A 20,000-nucleotide genomic window follows, 5' to 3' on the forward strand; every position below is an offset into this window, starting at 1 on the left:
GAAACCTCCCCAAAACTCCACCACAAGCCTTTAGATACGCAAATATGAGCTTGCCTTGGCTTTATTGCCCTTATCGGATGGAAGTTACAGATAGAAATGACCGTATCTTACGGTACATCGAATCTCACGTAACGGATGAGAATTGACGTATTCAAAGTGGAAAGAACGAATATCGATTCTCGTGATGAACGGAGGAAATGGGAACTTGGTCTTTGCCACTCTTCTTTCGGGGGGTGTTATCCCGATGAGCATGCTAAAGACCAATCCAAAACTTCCTTCGTTTCGTTGGCAAGTAAGACACCGCCGACTCTTCTCTAAAATAATAAGAGAGATCTTTTGATAGTATCACTTCTATCAATGCAATGAAAGAACTATCCCTTCCTATTTGTTTGTCCTAATGAGACAAAAGAGCCTCCTTCTTTACCACTTTAGGGGATGGGGGTGAAGGGGGGTTTACATACAACCGGGGCAAAGTGGTTTATGATTGAATCTCAGAGGCATTCTTATCATTTGGTATCCAAGTCCATGGCCTATTTCGGGTTCACTCGGAGCTTTGGCAACCACCGTAGGAGGTGTGATGTACATGCACTCATTTCAAGGGGTGCAACACTTCTCAGTTTGGGCCTAATATTTCTCCTTTATACCATGTTCGTATGGTGGCGGGATGTTCTACGTGAATCCACGTTGGAAGGGCATCATACAAAAGCTGTACAATTAGGACCTCGATATGGTTCTATTCTCTTCATAGTCTCGGAGGTTATGTTCCTTTTTGCTTTTTTTTGGGCTTCTTCTCATTCTTCTTTGGCACCTACGGTAGAGATCGGAGGTATTTGGCCCCAAAAGGGATTGGGGTTTTAGATCCTTGGGAAATCCCTCTTCTTAATACCCCTATTCTCCCTTCATCCGGAGCTGCCGTAACTTGGGCTCATCATGCTATACTCGCGGGGAAGGAAAAACGAGCAGTTTACGCTTTAGTAGCAACCGTTTTACTGGCTCTAGTATCCACTGGCTTTCAAGGAATGGAATATTACCAAGCACCCTCCACTATTTCGGATAGTATTTATGGTTCTACCTTTTTCTTAGCAACTGGCTTTCATGGTTTTCATGTGATTATAGGTACTCTTTTCTTGATCGTATGTGGTATTCGCCAATATCTTGGTCATCTGACCAAGAAGCATCACGTTGGCTTTGAAGCAGCTGCATGGTACTGGCATTTTGTAGACGTGGTTCGGTTATTCCCATTTGTCTCTATTTATTGGTGGGGAGGTATATGAAAGAAGGGAACGAATAAGTGGATTGAGGAATAAAAGCTCGAAGACAAAGAGAACTTTAAGAGAATGGAATCCTATTTAATATTAGCAATTCACATATAATCTTAAATAACGATCATCCTCCTCTGTGTGCAAAACGAAGCTGCCGTAGGTAGTTGTATTATTATGGAATTGTGTTTTGATTCCTAGTTTATAAACGTTGTAAGGTAACGTTTCTCGTTGGTAGTAGTTGTTGTTGGTTATAAACGTTAGTTGTTGTGAAGCATATGAGAATATGCCTGGTTTTGGGTAATATCTTAAGAGGTGCAACGTTCTCCGTGGGTGTTGGTACGAGTGTGGTTTTTCACAGGTCCGGAGACAAGAAAAGAGCCGAATTAGTGTAGGAATGGAGATTTCTACTTTCCGTAGTTGGGTTCGAACCTGAAGATGGTTTTGTGGTGTCTGCTTCGTCTCTAGATTATGCTTCGTCTCCAGAATCCCTACCCTAAAGAGTGAAATTGCGTAGCTTAAGGTAGGTGTTTCCCCAATCCGCGCAAAATAAACGTAAGGGCTGTCTATTGGTAATAGAATTGAAAGGGTAGAAGGTATCAACCCCTCGGCATTGTTGGAGAAGTTTAAGTGGGAGTAAGCATTGCCCCCTTACTTGTTCGTTGTCTATCTGTTCTACTAACCTAACCTGATGTCTACCTGTAGAAATCTATACTCGTTTGAACTACTCGATTGCTATTTTTTTGTCTTTCCTTTACTAATACTAACTACTAATAACGTGCGTGGAATAACGAGTTTTATTTTTTGGTCTGCTGATTGAAAGAGGAGTGTTAAAGCAATTCGCTTACGAAATCACAGTCCAAAGCAAAGCAACTACTTACTGGTTTAGCTCGTGTTTTCCTTTTTGAAGTAGTTTGGCAGACGCATCGATTGTTCGTGGCTGGTCACACGGCTCCGGTGCATCGGGCCACTCTCAATTGTGTGGTTCCGAAAAAACTAGGGCTCTTCTCGTATGAGCAGGCTTATCAACCACTCAGAATAGGGAGCTTCCAGCGGGAAGTCCAGCTTTGGGACGTTGCCCCTCCCTCGGATGAAAATAGATCTCGTGGAGACGGGCTTGACAAAAGTCAGTTAGCAAGCGGGTGTTCCATAAAAAAAAAATAAACTAGGATTCTCGGATGATTCAAGCTTTTTCAAGAGTGAGTAAGTCTCCCTACTCATCGGAAAATTAACACTCTGAGGCGCTTATTCCTATTCCCACTTGAAAATCTACAGCCCAGTGCTCCGCCGTAACTTTAGTTAGGTCAAGCCTGCTTTCCGCACACTCTGTCATGTCCTCACTTCAACCCCCATTCTTTAGGCACCGTAATTTCGCTGCTTCTTTCTTCTTCCAACCAGACAAAACGTATGGATCGCTTCCTGCTTCCTTTCTTTGGAGAGAATGGGCTACGGCACCTACAAGAGCATATGCTCGGGCATCCATCCAATTATGGAATATTCAGGCCAGCAGTAAACGAATGAAGACAATGTCAAATGTCAGTGGTCATCATCCCTATAAGAAATATGGGGAAGCTTTGTACGCAATCCAAGCAAGTCAAGCAGGGACACTGAATCGGTAAAGAAACCAGCCTAAAGAGTATGTATTCACACTGGTACAGAACATAGATCAGATCGTAAGGGATAGAGGGATGCAATAATAAAGAAAGATCTTGATTTTATCTTTCCTTCCTTCCTGCTTAGGAAAGTTCGAGTTGCCGGGCCTCAGAGCCAATTCCTTAAGGAAAATCTGGTTTCTTACTTTATTTGTGTGGGGACCCATATTTCAATATGTTCAATTAACCTCACACCGGACTTTGTCACTTTGAAGCTCTAAGGTATCTCGTACAAATACGCAGGAGTCAGGACTCATCTAACTACTCTTTCAACTATCCCTACTCTTACTTAAACTGTCCCCCTAAGAAGTCATCAAATGGTAACACGATGCCGGGTGTGGCAGGGATCGAAAAAAAAAGCATTAGCTCATTCGCAGAGAGAGAATGAGAGAAGGTGGATAATGGTTAGGGATGTAAGTACTAGAGTTTGGTAGGTTTGAATTGTGTGGCCAGGGGTATTGGTTACGATTCCAGTGGTCTTCAGGCGAGTTGACAAAACTACCCCTATGCGAAAAGAATGAAGCTGATGTGGTTGTTCCAATTTATGAAATTGACTTGCTCTTCTCTCGATTGAACCATTGCAACCAAGGATTGAAAAAAACTTCTATTTACTCGAGTTTCCATGTGATAGATTTTTCCTACGGAAACGTTTCCTTTTTTGTTAGAAACCCAGCTCTTTCCTTTCCCTTCCTGACCATGAAACAGGCTAGCGCCTTTTATGAACTCTTATCCAAAATCTCTCATCAATCAAAGTCTGTTCCTTCTACTGCACCTCAAGCACCTCCGGTTCAGGTCTTTTATGATTGTGACCAATTTCCTGGCCCGTTGGAAGGCCAAAGCAGCCCAAGTGATTGATCTCTCCCCAGAAAAGGAACAAGTTCGGATAATGATGAATAACATGAGTAGGCAATACCATGACTATTTCTATTTCCAAGCGATGACCACGCTCTTTGATTGAAGCAGCCACTCGTATTGAAGATGCTATCTACAATGGGATGGGACTCATGGATCACAGGTCAAAGAGGCAGATCCAAAAGGAAAGAAGATAGCCCTGGGGGGAACAAGCAAGAACAGTGAAGTGAATATCTTGTCTGACGGAAAACCAAAGACACTCAGGACTTTCACTCCGTTCGGCATAACTCTCAGCCGCGCCTTGGAAAATAAGCTTAAGAAGCATGCTGTACTTCCTCCTGCCAATATAAACATGATCGAGCCAACATTGTCGAGTTGGTAGTCTCTGACTCCCTCCTTATTACGCCAGCCGGAGAAAAGGGAGAAACCGATGGTAGAGACATGACTGGAATCCAGGAGACTGACGAGATTGAGCCCCCCTATCGTAAGAATAGAACGCGAAGCCAGGTTGATTGATGCCGATGTAGTGCATATTCTCGTAGGAGATGATAGTTTCATCACGAGCGAGAATCTCCCACCATCTGCTAGATCTTGTTCTTGGTTCTGTTGGCTACTCTCTGGTGGGGCCCACCCTATGTTGTCCCAGTGTGTAAACTTGCCTATGATGGGGTATTGATGCAATAATACATGAGGGCCGATGTAATTGCATCATACTCAAGAGGATGAGGAGGTCATCTAAACCCTAATACCTAAGTAGGATAAGACAATCTCTTTTATCCCTAAGCAATTTTATTGATAGAATATAGCCTGGTAAGCACTAACCTTGTCAGCAAGCTGAATAACCTATCCCTAATAAGCTAGCCCTAGTGAGTTCTTGAAAGTAAGGCAGTAGTCTCTAAGGACGAGCTTTGACCAGTAGTGAAAGTGAAAAGCGAATAAGAATTGATTTCTTAACTTATCTTTTTTCAAGTAAGAGTCTACTCTACTCTACATAGTAGGCTAGAACTAGGGCTCTACGGCTGGCGTCCACTTGCAAAGGACCAATTCGACTCTGAGTTGTCGTAAAGAAAATCCTTTGGCACTTTCATGCGTGATGGGTTGAAGCCACTCCATATAAAAGCGTTGTCAAGTAGGCAAGGTGTGGAAAGTAAGCTGCTTCTTCTATCAAAGAGATAAATAGGGCATTCCTTCCATGCCTATTCTTCAATGGAAGGTGCTCCATCCTCCTTAGATGTCACCAGCCCTGCCTGGGCGAGGGAGGGAAGAGATGGCTAGTAGGGATTTAAGAGCAGTAAGGCGAGCTATCGTTGTAAAGAAGAAAGTGTCTTTCAAAACTTTTTCTTCCAAAAGAAAAGTACTACTTTCGTTTTGGTGATTGAATGAGGAAATAGGGAAATGAACTCTTTAGTTTAATGAGCGTGCTCGAACCGACTAAATAGAAAAACCATGTTTACGAAAAATAGTAATTTTATCTGGCTCTTTTTCCTGTACTAACTCGAATAAGCGGTGGATCACTATGCTTTGGCCGTTTTTTTTTCAACAAAAGCAGTGCGAATCTATGAGTGAAAGCTCGAAGAAAGGGCACAGGGTCTCTAGTCTGGAAAGCGAATCAGCCCTTATGGGGATGCACGCTACGGAATAAATCCCGTTTGCCTTTCTGAAGATATATTTCTTACTTCTAGAGTGAAAAGTTTTTCACTACTTTATCTTTATCTTTATCACATGTTGTAATGTATTGTAAAGCATCTTGGAAAGCCCTTGATATGCTTTCTTCCTACTTGCCCGCATCAGAGCAAGCAGAGGTGGAAACAGCAAAGTCAAAGGTCAGATATAGCCTTCCCGCGCGGGATCGCCCTAACTAGTCATAATGGTATGCTGGGTATCGATGTCTTACTTAAGCTGGTGGAACGTAGTGAAGGAGAGCTTCCTTTCTCTCTCTCTATGAAGCTATAGATCATCTATCGGAGAAATAGGTCTTGCTGCCTCCTTTCCTTCTCCAGCTTCGGTCTCGCTCACGGATCTCAAGAGACTAAGAATCACGAATGTGCTTAGGTCCCTCCTCACACTCTTCGTAGTACCTCCAGTCTCCTCCACTAAATCATTCTCTTCAGCAGTATCAGGTGCCAAGGAATCCTTGTATTCGGTAAAAAAGCTATGCTAAGAATCAGCATATCCCTTGCGCAAGCAAGAGCGATTTATTAAATAAATCAAGGATTCTTGTTAAATATAAGAAATCAAAGTATTACACGCCAATATCCCTTTTAATCTATAATCAGGGGATTCATTCTTACTATAAGTGTTATGAGATCAAGTAGGCATGAGATAGAGGGTTTTGGTTGTAGCAGAAGCACCCTTCTTGGTTCTCCGTGCTAGAGTATCACTACGTTTGGCTTCATTTGTCAACCTTCTAATCCCTTGTCCTATAAGGGAAGGGATTATACCATGTGGCCTGCTATTCTATCTTAAGGGGAAACCACTCACTCTCTTGACTATCCTCCGTAAGGAGATTTGTATGAATGAAGCATCAACCAATGTTAATAGCCAGTTGTTGGATCAGAATAAACTACCCCAGTTCAGTCTTCTTTCCTCGTTCGGAATAGAGATCCAATACCTGCTTTCATAGAGCGGCAATAGCGAAGTACTCTTAAGATAAGAAGCATCTCGATGCGATGCCAAAACTCCTCTACATGCGCGCGGTATGAAGATCGAAGTAGCTCCTAGTCTAATGGAAGCCCGAGATCTTGATCCTAACCTACTCGTCTATGGTCCGGTAGACTTGTTGGCCACTTTGTGAGGTGCTACCTTTGATGCCAAGGATTATCGACGATCTGCTCATACTCATGGTATAGCTGCTGATGCTAAGTCTATCTATGTAGTGGATGTAAAGAAGCAAGTCGCACAACACTTCTCTAGTCTATCTAATGCTGGTGCAGCTTATGGATCGGCAGAGCACTATGCGACAAAAGTTCGGGCGAATCCGTGACACTAATGAAGTCATGGATAACCTGAACGTACAAATCTGCACCAGCGCGTAATTCCGAAATACATATCCTGATGCTGGTGATACATACGATCTCTCTGATGGCCCGAGGTGAGGGTTGTATATAGTTAGCCCTATATGTATCCTCTCAGGTATCTCCCTCCCCATACCTATACAGACATAGACTACCTAGAGTTAGAGTATTTGGGTATTGCTATCCCTACGCAATGTGTTGACTCGGTTTCCTTCCTGTGGTCATTGCTCTGGTAATCAAACATTAACATGACACTCTCTATCGTACTCTTTCTTCTCGGTATCCTAGGATTCGTCCTCAACCGAAAGTAGATAGATCATCCTCATGCTGATCTCAATTGAAATCATGCTGCTAGCTGTGACAGTACTAGTGATTGTAAGCTCATTCTCATTCGATGATATCGTAGGACAAACATCTAGTATCTACATCATCGCTATTGCAGGTGCAGAATAAGCTATAGGTATAGGTATTCTTGTAGCATATTACCGTCTACAAGGAGAAATTTAACTAAGCTAACATGTATCGTCCTTCGGGCCCTAGGGTCTATTCTGACTCTCCCTATGCTAGGTGCAATGGGTGCAGGACTCCTTGGACGTAAGGTAAGAAAAACTGGTGCACATATTATTACTTGTGTAGCTATGTGTACAACAGCTCTCCTATCTTACGTAGCATTCTATGAAGTGGGTCTATCAGGATCACCTGTATCAATTCGACTTGGTAGCTGAATCGATTCAGAATGGCACAGTTGACTGAGGATTCCTATTCGATAGCCTAACCGCTCATCGAAGACCTCGCTGTAGTAACTGTATAAGCACTAGTACACATCTTCTCGTTAAGCTATATGATATGGCAGGAGATACACACAACCAACGATTCTTCTCAGACCTCTCTATGTTAACATTCTTTATGCTTGTGCTCGTAGCTGGGGACAACTACCTAATTATGTTCCTAGGTTGAGAAGGTATCGGGGTAAGCTCATACCTACTAATCAACTTATGATATACACGACTCCAAGCTAACAAGTCTGCTATTAAGGGCGGCCCTTACTGTGAACCTAGTAGGTGACACATTCCTTAGCGTAGGATTCTTTGCTATGCTATTCCTATTCGGTAACCTAGACTATGCAACAGTATTAAGTATCGTATACTAATGAATATGCACTGACAATCACTGGACTACTATTCCTATTGGAACCATCCATTGCGATGTCTGCCTGATCGAACTCGCCCTCGGAGGAAAAACTCTCCTCTTTCCACTCAAGTATGTTGCACCGTATCTGGTGTGGTATCCTCTCTTTTGATATTTATGCTTACGAAAGCCCATATTGTAAATAAAGAGCACTTCTTCCTTATCCTTATCCTTATCCTTATCCTTAGTAGCTTGATTGCTGTTACACCTGTACTGCGGATCTTTACTATACTATGGCATTGGTCAATTGAAATCGTAAGAGGTTGAGAAGATCCTTTTCTCATCTGATGCTTTGTTGTTTGCTCCGAGACTCATAAGAGGTGAAAGAACACAATGTTACTACCGGATTTCAAGTGAGTGTACCGGTCTTGTCACTACAGATGGTAGTTGCCGAACCCATTGTTGAACACGCAGCCTTCTTACCGAGAAAAAACAAAATGCTAGTTCTAACGAACAGCGTTTGTCCCATCGACGAAGGCTAATGAGACTTGCCTTTCTTTGCCCTTGATTCTACTATAGATATAGATATAGATATAGATATAGATATAGATATAGATACGGTGCTGCAAATTCGCAAGCTGATCCTAATCCTAAGTATAAGTCAAAGTATAAGTCAAAGTAAAATCTTTGTCTCAAACCATCCCAGCAAGAGGATGCGCCTAGCGCTAGTTGCTCAATCCCTTGCTTGTTTGTTTTCATAAAAAGAATGGTTCTTTTATGCAATTATGAACGGGCAGGCCTCTTGTGGATTCCTCCAACTCCATGAATGAAGGGGGGAGTATGAGGAAGGCCGATTTTCTTTCTATATGAAGATGAAAAAAGGATCAGGGTCAAACATTTCTGACTTTTGTTGAGTATGACTGAATGAGGAAGAGCTCCTTATGTGGTATCACTTTACCACCATCTGAAATGCGCGAAACTCCGATTGGTGGAAGCCAGTCCATGAAGATTCTCCCTTCTCTTACGTGAAATTCCCCTCTTTCGGTAAGCATCCAGTATCTCAGCAAATGAACATTTCTCTAAGCTTATCCTGTAGCTTATACGTCGTTTGAAAGCTGCTCCAAGGATCCAACGAATAGCTAAGGTTTGTTGACGATCCCTGGCTACAATCCCAGGAACATCATAAATAGTACCTGCGACTCCTACTTTGACCACTTCGCATATTGGCTTTATATTATCTACGGCGTCAACCATAAGTTTGATTACATCGCGTTCAGTTCGAGCTAGGCGGTGAAAAGTTTTATAAACAATAGCACGAACTCTCGTTCTTTTACCATCGATCATGCGAAAGTTTACCAATTTCTTGATCAATTCTTTTTGCTCACCATCAAAGTCCCCCATATAGCTGAGAATTTCCGAGCAATTGGAAGCCGCTTTCGATGACGAGGCCGATAAATTGATATTACGCGATCGTTACTGTCCATCTTTTTCAGCTCTGCTCCCAAAAGAGAAAGGAGACTTAAAGATCAATATGTGGGCGTAGGTTTTTCCAACGAAACGAAAAAAAGAACATTCGAACAAATAGACTTGATTCCATGACAAAACAAAATGCTAGTTCTAACGAACAGCGTTTGTCCCATCGACTTTACTTTGGCCAATGATACTACTACTATATACTATATACTATATACTATATACTATATACTATATACTATATACTATACGCGTTTTCTGAGGAGCAACATGAGACTTGATTTTCCGTTGGTTTTTCTATTTTCTAACGAAAGTATTAATTAATATGCAGGATAATATAAATGGTTGGTTTTGTTCAATACTTAGGTATAGGTAGGGCTGACTACGCCACCTCAGCAGCTGGGACTGGAATTGCTTACAATGCATCTGGCCACTGACTGAATTCGAAGTAGGGCCAGTGTATAAAGACCGGCTTATCTCTCTTAAGACTTAGTCCACTTTCTACTAGAATCAGATTTTCTAGTTTGCAAGCAGGTGTGCCAGCTGTAACAAAAACTTACGGCTTAGGTGGATTTCTTTAGTCAGTCTATAACTCAGGCTTTTCTTTATAGGACTCCCACACAAGTAAGTAGCTAGCTAGCTGGTATTGCCAAAGCCAAAAACACTGCTGCATTCGAAAAGGCGAACCGCGCGGACCCGACTTCTTCCTTTTATGCTGAAACTAGCCGCCGGGGGAAAAGAGCCCGGAAGGGTAAAAAAAACAACTAGAAGCCATTGGGCTATTACTGCTACAGCGAGATATTGCCTGAAAGAGTTATCCCAAAAGAAGGTTCTTCTGAAACGAGTGCTCAAGCCAACAAGCAAACGTATACTTGATTTTCTTCTTTTCTTGCAGCATTCCTAAACTCAAAGCTCTATATTCTATTCTTACGCTTCCAATATTCTCTTCCAAAAGCAATAGGTTGTCGACAGAAGTCAATGAAGCAACGTTTGAAAGAAACAACACTTCTTTCTCAATTTCCACTTTAGATAGGAGAGTCTGGTCCTTATATGAAACTGGTATGCCAAGTGGAATTCTGAGTACGGTTGTATAGGACTGCTTTCAAGATAGCGAGCAAGACCTACTCTCCTGGAATGGGGCTAGTCAAAAGAAGACACCTTGATAAGGATTTGCTAACCTCTGACTCCCTTTCACTTCATATTGGAATATATGAAACTCTCAAAGATGTGCTTTCACTTTGATGACAAGATTCTCATCACGTACTTACTCTTACATAGCTCAATCAATCTGCTAGAAAGCTCTGCTCAGAATGAATTTATGGGGTATTAGCCACAGCAAGTATAAAATAAGTTTCTTTGGAAAGCAAGAACGAAGTAGGCGAGGAAAGGCATACATAGGTCAGAAAAGTATGCATGGTCGTCACGGCACGGGTAAGGATTCTCATTCCAGCATTCTTGGGTCTAGTTTTGTTTGGACTTGGGCTTAGATGTAGTGGGTTCTTGGGCCACAGCTTTACCTATCAAAACCTTCGAAGGAGCATTAGTCTTTGACACATCAATCAACCCGGCGTAGGAGCATGGGATTTGGACACATCAGCACCAAACCAGTTGTTGAAGTGGAGTATGAGCTTCTATCCAATCGAAAGAAGAAGCAAAGGCTTTTCGGTAAAGTATCCGTTTTTTAGTGGTCCTTGCATTCACTCCTCCAAGGAGGTGGTAATTCATCCATAGTACGTACGCCTATCTATGGAAAAGTTCTTTTGTTGCTTCAGCTGTCAACGCATTCTCAGCCCCTGCATAATGTTTTTATTAATAAGCTCTCTATCGGCCGAAAAGGTCTTCTTTAGACCAGCGGATGGATAAGGCTTAGTTTTGTGCTTTTCACCTTCCACCGGCTTCGAGGCAAAGATATCCGGGGCCCTATTCTTATATTCACGTTAATGAATGGATGGGTAGCACGGAAAAGTAAGTGCTAACAAGATGAAAGGATTGTCCAATACACATACATACCAGTTAGAAGAGGGAAGGGTGGCCTCAGCTGTCGGAGCCAAGCATCGGATGTACTTCCTCGATGAAAAGGCACTGGATAGCGATAGACGTACGATTTCAATCAATTCTCTAGGGGCCCTGGAGAATTGATTGAAACAAGTCAAGTATTGGCGTAGTCATATACATATATCGTCCTTGGCTCGTAGGCGTAATTCGTATTCGTATTTGTTATTAATTTCTTTACTACGTCGTAGGAATATCTCTAAATAGGAATCGTATGTACATGTTTCGTATTGTGATAAAGCACCTATGCCGCTAGAAATAGTAGCGCCTTAAAGAAGGCGTTATTTACAAGATGGAATAGTGCTACGTCATAAGCAGAAAGACCACAAGCCATAAATGGGTTACCTAGCCACATAATTACAGACAGGGACCCAACTCTTAGGCCAGTCCGAAGGGCATTGATGGAACAAACAAAGGTAGAAGATCTTGATTCTCTGCAATTCGGCTTCAACCCGATGGAGCTCTCTTCAAAACATATCTTTCGGCGTCAGTCTTTCCTGCCTTACCTTAACCCCGCTTTCACGTGGCGATTCGGTATGAGGTTTCTCTGATCTGTTTACGGTATTCTTGAAGCTTTCTTTCTTGGTCACCGGACAGAGTGAGAACTGCTCTGCTTGCTTTCTTTCCCTAGCACACACTTAGTAGATAGTAGGCACAACTCCGCTAAGAGCTCATCGAACTTTACTTGTAGAGTGAGACCTGTGCTCGATATGGTTCATTTCAGTGCTCTTTCTCTCGGTATGGTTCACCACATGCCTGTGATCTCTCTCAAGCTAGGTATCGGAGAAGTCCGTCATGGAATTGAAGTGGTAGAGTGGTAAGTGGGCGTACGGTCTATGTATTTCTTATCAGTGGCATTAGTTCCTTTTCATTCTCTAGATAGATGAACAAGCTTCTCTTTATATTATAGAATAGAAAGGATCAAAAGGGCTCTCTCATCTCCTATTTGTTTGAGCCATTCATTATAGTGGTGGTGCCGGGAAGGCAGCTTAGCACTCTAGTCCTTTTGAGTAAGGAATTGTAGCACGGGCAGGCAAGAGACAACCTAGCGAACTGAAACATCTTAGTATAGTATAGTATAGTAGAGAATTTGGCGTTGCCACATAAACATATAAGTAAGGTTGTGGACCAACTATCCGGCATAGAGGGAAAAAAAAGCAGTGTGCCTTCTACTCATCGCCCAATGGGTACTCGACCGACTTCAATTGGTTCACGATGTGGTTGAACTCGCTTATCGGCGAGGTACTTTAGGCCATTTTGAGGAGCCGACGCAGGGCAGGGCAGGAGATGAAGTTTGTTTGAACTAAAGGGCGAAAGCTATATATAAATATACCGAAATGAAAGAACTGCTGTTTTTAGCAATTGAAAGTTGGGGAAATCGCTCAGTTGGTTAGAGTGCTGGCTCTGGGAATCCACGGATCACGCCACACTCGGACAGTTCGCCCATTGCCAATATGCCAGATGATGGATTCCTTGGTTTTAGTTAGTCGCTGCTCTTTCTATGGCAGTGGTTGATCCTCTCGTCGTGGGTCGGTTTAGTCATTAGCTCGAGAGGACAGGGGAGAGATAGGAGACAATCTATGTAACCTTAGCCTACCCCAATAGTAAGTATCGGAAAAAGGACTCCTTCTCGAAAGAGATAGGCAGTCATCGCATTATCTACTTGATTATGATATTTATTTTTATCCAACGGATAATGCAAATCGCCTATAAATTAAAGTGAAAGTTCAGTACGAACTGGTAGAGCGAGAGCAGCTAGTTTAGAAGGAAAAGAAAAAGGGCGCCTACTCAGTGGTAAGTTAGGTCATTCCTTTCCGGCTATCAGAAAAGAGTATGATCGAGGGTCCCATAAGGCAAAGGGAAGGTGCTCCCCCGACCTACTACCCTCGGAGAGATTCCTACGGTTGCAATGGTGAGTTGTGAACTTTGTAGAGCTTCGTTCTAGTTCCATCATTTTTCTGCATTCTTTCTAAAGTGCTAGTTTCCTCTATTTCTAATATCAGAGTAACACGGGAATTCTCTCTGGGAATCCGCTCCCCCTGCTTGCTTGTATTGGGCATTTGGCAGAGGCAGGTTCTCCATCATTAAGAGGCTTCTCACTTTGGTATCGATATGCGTCTGAACTCCTCCACTCTTTCACTAGGGGTACACACAACTCTGGACTTGTGCAGCTAATAGATTACTTTCTCAAAACAGCCTATTTTGGAGGAAATGCCCATGGGAATACGGTTCTTGGGATACCACAGGGGAGTACCATCTCACCGGTCCTTATGAACAGCTTTCCCCACTGAATCATTAGATCACCCGCTTATGTTCCCTAGTTGTCCAGGTGTGACCTAGTTTGCTTAGTAAGTATGGAAGGACAAAAGACGAGTACAGATGACTACTATTCTCCGGCAGAAAGTCACTCATTTCCTCTTAAAGGTCCCAAAGATATGAGTAAAAAACTCTTCCAAATCAAAGATTTGCCTATTCTTCGTAGTACGAGAATACTCTTACTTCTCATTGACACAGACGAGAAAGAAGTAAGTAGAATAAAGGAAGAATGTTAGTATAGTAAAAGGAAAAGAAAAATCCATTATATATGCTATATCTCATTCACTGAGTAGTGCAATAAGCAACTATTCGTTGACACCAACTCACTTATACTTGAAGACAGGAACATAGTAAAGTCAGCTAATCCATTGACACATTCTCTATTCTAAGACAAGAAAAAAGAGTAACTGAAGAATAGTACTCTTTCTATTGTTCATTTCCTATGAATCTTTCTTCATTCACTTCATTGAAAAGATATTGTGCATTTACCTAATTTCCTGTCATAGATAGTCTAGTGAAGCTAGCTTACTAATGCCAAGAACTACTACTCACCAAAACCTATCCTTACTAATACACGGCTATATGATATTCTTATTTATTATTCTATTTCTATATTTACTCATATTCTAGTTTCGTAAAGCTATACTTTAGAGAAGGAAAGAGAGATTCTAGGACCACTTGCCCATAAGAATAAGACCGAACTTAACTACCTGTAACTGCCCCAACTGCCCATGTGTACTAACCCCCCGAAATCACTTTCCCTACTGCTACGTTGAAATGAAAATGCCCGCCTCCAATCCGCTTAGTTAGACCAGACTCTCAGACATATGATTGTTGAGTTAGCCAAGTGAGGGGTTCGTTCAGCCCGTCAATAAAGCTATTCTCGGTATAGAAATAGATAAGAAGAGCTCCAATTAGGGGCAGGCGCAATAAGGAAGGATTGACGAGACCCACCGGAACTTCAACTTTCAGTCTTCTATACGTTACCTGCCTGGAAACATGTTGGGTCGTGTCTTAACATTCCGTTCTAAGAAAGATTCCACCTCTCCTCGACTACCGAGAACCAGCCTTCTTTCTCCAGCTAGAGGAGAGAGGTTTCTTTCATGTTATATTCAAAAATTGAATACCCTCATGTCTTTACTATACTATGTGTACAAATCCGGCACTTAAAGCGGTACTCCCTCCCCAGGGAATGAATGCACGTCCAATTAGAAACTCCCCTCCCTACGTGGGACCTATCTTCCTAATGCCTTGCTTCAACTACTACTTAGAGTTCTCCAACGGACCTGTAGATATGGTATCTAGTTTGCTTTGAATAAATCAAGTTGTAAGAAAGTGATCTATCTCATAGTTCTCCATACCCAAAACCATTTATTTCACTGCAAAGACGAGTACGACAAGAAGAGAGGAGTAGTACAAAAGACCCATATCATAGAAGAGTGAGACCTCCATAAACTCTTACCTATCCCAATAGACACATGACCTAGCCTAGCCCCCACCGCCCTATTTCCTGTACCCACGTTCTTTCAATGCCAATACTGCTACTCATACATATGAGACGGCAGAAAAATGGGCGAGAAAAAACATATCTACTTTACTAGACTAGTAATACCAAGTAACGTAACGATTCTAGTTTTATTAGACTCCTTACAAGCCCTATTTTTTACAAGTCATAGAGTCATCCGCCCTGTTTTCCTCCTATGCTTCTCTATTCCTATCAATAAGCCCTTCTCCCGATATTCCTATCAAGAAGAACTCTCTCTGCCTGGCTTTGCTAGCTTCGTTCTCCTTACCATAAAGTCTATTTATTATATTATTGGATCCGACCTGTGAGAAACCAATCGGAGTTCCTACATTGGTATTACTAGTTGAGCCTATATGAGCGTACGTTGGATACGGTGCAGTTATATAAGCTAAGAAAGAGCTGCTTATAAAACCTTCTAATATACTGATCGGTGGCTAGGTCATTGGTGCTTCTGCTTTTCTTGCCTCCAACCATGCGGTACAAGCTCAGATATCTTTAGATTGAGCTAAGTGATATCGCTAGGCAACCCCAGCGAACTTCCAACCTAGATCAGTCCTAGAAGTTCGTTGCTCTGATACCGAATCACGGAAGAAGAAGAAAAAGCCATTTAAAGACCCAAATATTCAGTTATATCTTATAGCAGTCAGTGGAAAAATGATCATCGGTTCGCGGATTGTTTTCACTCTGTTCTTCGCTTGAATGGAATTCTTCTTCTGCCTAGCTTTTGGTTCTCTTTTAGGATCGTCACGTTATACGTTACTCTTTCGTGCCGTAGTTACTCACTGGGGATGAAAGCCAAGAACTAAACGATCAAGAAAGAGGCAAATGAGAAAGAAGAAGGAGCAGGGTCTCGTGTCCACTAAGAAAGCAGACAGTCCAGTCTAGCATCTCTATATCTAATTGAGTGGAATAAAAACACATTATCGAAAGAGTTCTTTCGAGAAATTATGATTCAGACGAAAGTGGTCAGTTCTGTTCTATTTGAATCTGAGCCGCGGAATCAGCATCTACCCAATCCTCAGTCGTACAATGAAGGCTTTAAACCAAATAAGTTAGAGGCAGCAGTGAAACAAGAAATTACCGAGCGAGCACCAGGCTTGGGAATATGTTGAAAGATGGAAATGCAGAGAAGAGGTAAGAGGAAATTATACAGGCTTGCCTACAATCCCTTTCCTTGTCAGAAAAGCAATTTCACCCCTAACTTAAGATGCTTACCTACCACTACTACTGGCTGGAGGCAATGGCTTTAGGATATGCCCTGACCGAGCTACGTATCTTTCCTATGGGTGGGTGAAAAATAAAAGTACTAGGAAGAAATGTGCTTTTTGTGCGTGCTTTTTTTCTAGCAAAAGTGCTGCAATAGAATTTTGAAAAAGCTTTATTTAAAAGAAAAAGTATCATTCGCAAAGCTAAACAAAGTAAAGTAGAGAAAAGGGGGTCATCCCCTTGGCCAGACTGAGCATCAAGCCAGCCAAGAAGTCAAAGCTGAGAAGGAGTGACTCGCATGAGTCAACACTTACTACTCAGGTCCGGTAGAGCAATCTCAAATTATCATATAGAAAGAAACTCTCGACGGGAGGAGTAGTTTCAAATAGAAGTGAAGTAAACAGATTCAAGTTAGCCCAGTGTAGATCCTTGGAAAAGCAGTTCAAAGCAAAGGTTTTGTTATTGAAAGCACTACTTTTACATATACATATATATGAAGATGAGTTTTATCAAATCCTGTGGTGACTTCCCAAGCCAAGGTAAAAATGTGAAGTAAGGATTTCCCATATATATGAAACTAAAATGAACCCTCCTCGGCTAAGGTTGAATCAGATATAGAAGAAGCGGAAGCAGGAAGCTGAAGGATATCCGTAGCGAATGAGGAATAGGACATGCATGTGAGCTAGCGAAAAGGGAATAGCACATTCTCTAGGGTTCGTATCAAGCGCTAGCAAATGGAGAGGGTCAATCGAATCCGTATCCTCGAGCGCTGGGTCTGTCCTCTAATGAGGAGCTCCTTGCTTTTTTGATCCGTGAATCCGGATCTGTACCTTCATCTGAAAACTATTCGCCGGTTGTCCGCATTCCTCTCCTCGAGCGAAAGGTGTTCCCACGCAATCGCTATCGCTGTTCCTACGACGTAGTCAATACGCATTGGAATAATGGCATCCCCTCCACCGTAGTAAAGTAAGAAGTAACGGGTCTACGCCCAGCTTCCTTGTTCGGTTCTGGTTACGGGAACGGTTGACTTTCGAAATAAAATACCCTTCTTCCCCGTTTTGCAAATTCACCTAGAGCTAGCGAAGCGAGTCCGTTTCCAGCGATGAAGAGCTTTTTTATTTAATGAAATATTGGTCTACGCCCTCCTTTGATGCCCAGAGGAAGAAAAGCGAAGGAAAGAATACTATCTATAACTATAACTATAAGGGAAGGGAAGGGAAGGATATTGATAAAAAATAGGAAATGGAAGTAGATGAGCGTCTGTCAGGTGCTTGTTGACATTTATATTGGAAAAGAGCTTTCGGTTCTATTCCTTTTTAGTTTTAAGTAAAGGCTTTTTATCGACGAATAAATAAGCTCTTTCTACTTTGCCTTAAAAGCTCGTCCTAAGGAAAGCAATTTGAACTTGCTTGAGAAGATAGCAGAAGTTCTAGTTATTACAGCTAAAGTGATAGCAACTCATGAACGAAGTGCTCGACCATAGATAGGGAACGAGCGGAAAAAAAGTAGCGAGTGGAGCCATAGAAGAAAACTTTTTTCTTTAGGTCAAGGTGATAGCAAACCATTTTTACAATGGCACATAGCTGGCTTCTATCTTCTATCCTATCTTATTATGCCGACGCCTTTCTCGGCCAAATGATAGAGGCGCTTCGGACAGGTAGAAGGACTAATTCAGTCTATTGGTGTGGCTATCGAAACTTCTTCGTCTAGTCTAGATTGGCTGTACGGGTTACAGTTCTTCTTTGTTATTGGAGTCGAGGTAGCCACCACCGGGAAAAGGAAATAGGCCTTCATTCGTTTTCTTCCTCGTAGTCGTCCCCCGGCTAAGGTATCATCAGATATAGAAGAAGTAGAGACTGGGGGGATATAGCTAAAAAGGAATATAACTCGTCCGAGGGCGTGGGCGCAGGTGCAGTGCCAGTTTCAAGAAATGCGTATCGAGATACCAGTATCGGGCTGGTATTGGCTCAGGGCCCAGCTTCACCTAAGAACAGCCCTTTTATAATATCCATAGCGTATATGACCGTAGTTACCAAGCCCTATAACGGAATTCCCAACAACGGATGCCTATACGGCTTTGTGAAATCTAGTTGTAGTAAAGTAAAGTATAGAGATTTGAAAGCAGCTGGATCCCAAGAGCACTCTTATTCCTCAGCAAAGGTTTCGCATCTTTATCCATCAATACGAGACGAGCTATGAATACGATAGAGATATTCCTTGAGAACGTTCTTTGCCTAGCTCATCTACAGGAAACAGATAGTCTTTCCCATCACTCCAATCTTTACTTACCTACCTTGGCTTAACTCATTAACTTCCACGACTGGGTTATCTATAACTCCTTATGAAGGCCTTCATTCTTCTCTTATTTCAACTCGCCTGTCCCTGTCAACTAGAAAGGTAGTAAGCAAGTACTGAACAGAAATCCATTAGCTTAACACATGCCTACGTTACAAACATTAAGGGAAGGGTAAGGTTGATTCATTTTCATTTTGTTTTTCATTCACATAGGAACTTAGCTTTGAAAGAGGATGAGCGGTAAAATGGATTATATAGCATTCCTCTCTTTTCTTGCATTTCTGGATTTCCTATCCTAGTTTAGCTCATGGTGGTTCCCCTTTGGGAAAGGGGGTTCTCCTTGATCCCAGTTTAGTAGGAATTGTTTTCAACTAAGGAGGTTGATTGAGCAGGAAGTTGGAAATGATCTGAGTGGCAGTAATCTTTTTGATCTAATCACAAAATGTCAATATCGAATTACTGAAAACAATTGAGAGGAAAGAGATAAGCACATTCTATTTGTCCATCTAATGGAAATGGTTGTCAAGAATCTATAGTGTAGTGTTCTATTCAAATCAATCTGTAGGAACCTCTGGTACTGCTATAATATAAGAAGGTACCCGGCAGGCTTGAAAGCACGAGCTGTCTTAGCTCTTTGTTCTGTCTGAGCTTGAACTAACCTGTGAATTCGAACATTGACTTTTTTAATACGTTTGTGACGCTTGCTTCTTTCCTTGCCATAGCTATTAGGTAACCCCCCCGGTAAATGCCCCGGTCTGTCTAGCTTCTTACACTCGGAAGGAATCGTTGAACTGGAGTTCCAGCTTTCCAAAAAACCCTGTCTCGCAGAGCACCAATTAACTCTTTTAGGCCAGTCTCAGGAGTTTATTTATTTGAGCCTCTGTCTCGGATAAGATTAGTGCGAGCCACATCCAAATACCTCGGTCAAATTATTAAGTTTATTATTATATTAGGCCGCAGGTGGTAGAATCCCTCTGTCTCACGAGCAAAACAGCCAAGTAAGCTAAGTTTGGATCTGATAAGGTTGGGTTAAAGCCAAAGTAAGGAATGAATGGAGAAGCACAGTCTGGCTCTACTCTATAAGTAAGGAAATCTCTCTATCCGGTTATTTTATTTGTAGTGAAAATCTGTCTCGAGGGGAGCAAGCAAACTCCAAATTAATATGAATACGAACCTGGTTCAACAAGTCGAAAGTCATAGGAACTTAGCTTAGAGATTCGGTTTCTTA

General features: G+C 42.1%; 1 pseudogene across 1 annotated transcript in view; it reads left to right on the forward strand.

Moving 5' to 3' along the window:
- The first annotated feature begins 414 nt into the window (after nucleotides 1-414).
- The window catches only part of LOC118475515 (cytochrome c oxidase subunit 3-like), a 23,034-nt pseudogene continuing 3,448 nt past the window's right edge, over nucleotides 415-20,000 (forward strand). The window contains exon 1 of the transcript XR_004854971.1: nucleotides 415-20,000. This exon is cut by the window's right edge and continues 3,448 nt beyond it. The product of XR_004854971.1 is annotated as a cytochrome c oxidase subunit 3-like (transcript).

The sequence above is a fragment of the Zea mays genome, unplaced genomic scaffold (assembly GCF_902167145.1).
Source record: "Zea mays cultivar B73 unplaced genomic scaffold, Zm-B73-REFERENCE-NAM-5.0 scaffold_475, whole genome shotgun sequence".
NCBI classification, from domain to species: Eukaryota; Viridiplantae; Streptophyta; class Magnoliopsida; order Poales; family Poaceae; genus Zea; species Zea mays.